General features: G+C 42.8%; 1 non-coding gene across 1 annotated transcript; it reads right to left on the bottom strand.

The window, feature by feature from the left end:
• Positions 1–391: 391 nt before the first annotated feature.
• Positions 392–499, bottom strand: LOC130983507 (small nucleolar RNA R71). Its single transcript, XR_009087492.1, has one exon. It is a non-coding gene; the product is annotated as a small nucleolar RNA R71 (small nucleolar RNA).
• Between the last annotated feature and the right edge of the window lie 4,328 nt (positions 500–4,827).

The raw sequence follows: 4,827 nt of genomic DNA, 5'->3' as shown, positions 1-4,827 counted from the left end.
CAACAACAATGCCAACAATACAAGGAAAGTGCTTGGTGACTTTACTGCACCTACTCCCGACTTCTATGGGAGAAGCATCTCTATCCCTGCCATTGGAGCAAACAACTTTGAGCTTAAGCCTCAATTAGTTTCTCTAATGCAACAGAATTGCAAGTTCCATGGACTTCCATTGGAAGATCCTCATCAGTTTTTAGCTGAATTCTTGCAAATCTGTGACACTATCAAGACCAATGGGGTTGACCCTAAGGTCTACAAACTTATGCTATTCCCTTTTGCTGTAAGAGACAGAGCTAGGATATGGTTGGACTCACAACCTAAAGAAAGCCTGAACTCTTGGGAAAAGCTAGTCAATGCCTTCTTGGAAAAGTTCTTTCCACCTCAAAAATTGAGTAAGCTTAGAGTAGAAGTCCAAACCTTCAGACAGAAGGAAGGTGAATCCCTCTATGAAGCTTGGGAAAGATACAAACAATTGATCAGAAAGTGTCCTTCTGACATGCTTTCTGAATGGAGCATCATAGGTATCTTTTATGATGGTCTGTCTGAACTGTCCAAGATGTCATTGGATAGCTCTGCTGGAGGATCTCTTCATCTGAAGAAGACGCTTGCAGAAGCTCAAGAACTCATTGAAATGGTTGCAAATAACCAATTCATGTACACTTCTGAAAGGAATTCTGTGAACAATGGGACAAACCAGAAGAAAGGAGTTCTTGAGATTGATACTCTGAATGCCATATTGGCTCAGAACAAAATATTGACTCAGCAAGTCAATATGATTTTTCAAAGTCTGTCTGGAATGCAAGCTGCACCAGGCAGTGCTAAAGACGCTTCATCTGAAGAAGAAGCTTATGATCCTGAGAACCCATCAATGTAAGAGGTGAATTACATGGGAGAACCCTATGGAAACACCTATAATCCTTCATGGAAAAATCATCTAAATCTCTCATGGAAGGATCAACAGAGACCTCAACAAGGTTTCAACAACCATAATGGTGGAAGAAATAGGTTTAGCAATGGCAAGCCTTTTCCATCATCTTCTCAACAATAGACAGAGAATTCTAAGCAGAGCCACCCTGACTTAGCAACCATGGTTTCTGATCTAATCAAAACCACTCAAAGTTTCATGACTGAAACAAGGTCCTCCATTAGAAACTTGGAGGCACAAGTGGGTCAGCTGAGTAAGAAAGTTACTGAACTCCCTCCTTGTACTCTTCCAAGCAATACAGAAGAGAATCCAAAAGGAGAATGTAAGGCCATCAACATGGCCGAATTCGGAGAGGAGGAAGAGGCAGTGATCGCCACTGAGGAAGACCTCAATGGACGTCTACTGGCTTCCAATGAGTTCCCTAATGAGGAACCATGGGAATCTGAGGCTCACACTGAGACCATAGAAATTCCATTGGATTTATTTCTGCCATTCATGAGCTCTGATGAGTATTCTTCCTCTGACGAGGACGAAGATGTCACTGAAGAGCAAGTTGCTAAGTACCTTGGAGCAATCATGAAGCTAAATGACAAGTTATTTGGTAATGAGACTTGGAAGGATGAACCCCCTTTGCTCACCAAAGAATTAGATGACTTGACTAGGCAGAGATTACCTCAAAAGAGACAGGACGCTGGGAAGTTCTCAATACCTTGTACATTAGGCACCATGACCTTCGAGAAGGCTCTGTGTGACCTAGGGTCAAGCATAAACCTCACGCCTCTCTCTGTAATGGAGAAGTTAGGGATCTTTGAGGTACAAGCTGCAAGAATCTCACTAGAGGTGGCAGACAATTCAAGAAAACAAGCTTATGGACTTGTAGAGGATGTTCTGGTAAAGATTGAAGACCATTACATCCCTGCTGATTTCATAGTCATAGAGACTGGAAAGTGCATGGATGAATCCATCATCTTTGGCAGACCCTTCCTTGCCACAGCAAAGGCTGTGATTGATGTTGACAGAGGAGAATTGATCATTCAAGTTAATGAAGAATCCTTTGTGTTTAAGGCTCAAGGATATCCCTCTGTAACCATGGAGAGGAAGCATGAAGAGCTTCTCTCAAAACAGAGTCAAACAGAGCCCCCATAGTCAAACTCTAAGTTTGGTGTTGGGAGGCCACAACCAAATTCTAAGTTTGGTGTTGAACCCCCACATTCAAACTCTAAGTTTGGTGTTGGGAGGTTCCAACATTACTCTAAACATCTGTGAGGCTCTATGAGGGCCTACTGTCAAGCTATTGACATTAAAGAAGCGCTTGTTGGGAGGCAACCCAATGTTATATTTATCTATTTTCCATTGTTATTTTATGTTTTCTATAGGTTGATGATCATGTGAAGTCACAAAAATAATTGAAAAAACAAAAACAGAATGAAAAAATAGAAAAAAATAGCACACCCTGGAGGAAAAGCTTGCTGCGTTTAAACGCCAGTAAGGGAAGCAAATGGGCGTTTAACGCCCAGTCTGGCACCATTTTGGGCATTTAACGCCAGAAAGAGGCACCAGACTGGCATTTAACGCCAGAAAGGGGCACCAGACTGGCGTTTAATGCTAGAAAAGGGCAGCAGCCCGGTGTTTAACGCCAGGATTGGCAGAAAGGGCATTTTTGCACGCCACTTGGTGCAGGGATGAGCTATCCTTGGCACCTTAGGATCTGTGGACCCCACAGGATCCCCACCTACCCCACCACTCTCTCTCTTCTTCACCCACTCACCAATCACCTCCATAACTCTTCCCCAAAAACCCTTCACCTATCAAATCCCACCATTTTCTTCACCACTCACATCCATCCTTCATAAAACCCCACCTACCCCACCATCCAAATTCAAACCACTTTCCCTCCCAAACCCACCCATAATGGCCGAACACTACCCCTCTCTCCACCCCTATATAAACCCTTATTCACTCATTCATTTTCACACAACCTAAACACTACTTCTCCCCCTCAGCCAAACCACAAAGGCCCCTCCATCTCCTCAATTTTCTTCTTCTTCTACTCCTTTCTTTCTTCTTTTGCTCGAGGATGAGCAAACCTTCTAAGTTTAGTGTGGTAAAAGCATTGCTTTTTGTTTTTTCATAACCATTTATGGCACCTAAGGCCGGAGAAACCTCTAGAAAGAGGAAAGGGAAGGCAAAAGCTTCCACCTCCGAGTCATGGGAGATGGAGAGATTCATCTCAAGGGTGCATCAAGACCACTTCTATGAAGTTGTGGCCATGAAGAAGGTGATTCCCGAGGTCCCCTTCAAACTCAAAAAGAGTGAATACCCGGAGATCCGACATGAGATTCGAAGAAGAGGTTGGGAAGTTCTTACCAACCCCATTCAACAAGTCGGAATCTTAATGGTTCAAGAGTTCTATGCCAATGCATGGATCACCAAAAGCCATGATCAAAGTGTGAACCCGAACCCAAAGAATTGGCTTACAATGGTTCGGGGGAAATGCTTGGATTTCAGTCTGGAAAATGTAAGGTTGGCATTCAACTTGCCCATGATGCAAGGAGATGAACACCCCTACACTAGAAGGGTCAACTTTGATCAAAGGTTGGACCAAGTCCTCATAGACATTTGTGAAGAGGGCGCTCAATGGAAGAGAGATTCAAGAGGGAAGCCGGTTCAACAGAGAAGGCATGACCTCAAGCCCGTGGCTAGGGGATGGTTGGAGTTTATCCAACGCTCAATCATTCCCACTAGCAACCGGTCTGAAGCTACTATAGACCGGGTTATCATGATTCATAGCATCATGATTGGAGAGGAAGTAGAAGTTCATGAGGTTATATCCCAAGAACTTTATAAGGTGACGGACAAGTCCTCTACCTTGGCAAGGTAGCCTTCCCTCATCTCATTTGTCACCTCTGTAATTCAGTTGGAATTAACATAGAGGGAGACATCCTCATTGATGAGGACAAGCCTGGTGGACGAAATTGTGATCACATCAATGTAGTATTCTTTATTGTTGTATGGAATCCTTATTATGGCACTTATGTGTGGACACAACTCCGTTCAACTAACCAACAAGTGTACTGGGTCGTCCAAGTAATAAACCTTACGCGAGTAAGGGTCGATCCCACAGAGATTGTTGGTATGAAGCAAGCTATGGTCACCTTGCAAATCTCAGTCAGGCGGACTCAAGAATAATTGGATTATTAGTTTAAATTTGATTAATGGAATAAATAGAAAATAAAAAGGGATAGAAATACTTATGTAAATCAAGAGTGGAAATTTCAGATAGGCGTATGGAGATGCTGTGCTCCTCTTGAAACTCTACTTCACTACTCACTCTTCCAATCCTTCTTACTCCTTTCCATGGCAAGCTGTATGTAAGGCATCACCATCATCATTGGCTACTTTCAATCCTCTCGGGAAAATGGTCCTATGCGCTGTCACTGCACGGCTAATCGTCTGGAGGCATCACCCTTGTTGATAGCTACATCCCATCCTCTCAGTGAAAATGGTCCAAATGCTCTGTCACAGCACGGCTAATCATCTGTCGGTTCTCAATCAGGTTGGAGTAGAATCCATTGATTCTTTTGTGTTTGTCACTAACGCCCAGCCTTCAGGAGTTTGAAGCTCGTCACAGTCATTCAATACCGGAATCCTACTCGGAATACCACAGATAAGGTTAGACTTTGATGCCAAGGCATCTTAGGCTAGTTTCACTAGCATTTTTCTGTTAGTTTTAGTTGTTTTATGCATTTTCTTGAGCTTAAAGTAACCAAGAATGGTTAAATGAATAACAAAGCAATGAACCATCCAAACAGTATGATTTTGATGCAAATTCCATGAGTTTTTAGTTATATTACTTGAATGCTATGAATGGAAGATTTCTCATGAAATTTTGCAAGACTTTGATG

Source organism: Arachis stenosperma, chromosome 5 (genome assembly GCF_014773155.1).
Source record: "Arachis stenosperma cultivar V10309 chromosome 5, arast.V10309.gnm1.PFL2, whole genome shotgun sequence".
Classification (NCBI taxonomy): Eukaryota; Viridiplantae; Streptophyta; class Magnoliopsida; order Fabales; family Fabaceae; genus Arachis; species Arachis stenosperma.
This window is presented reverse-complemented; position numbering and strand designations above follow the sequence as displayed.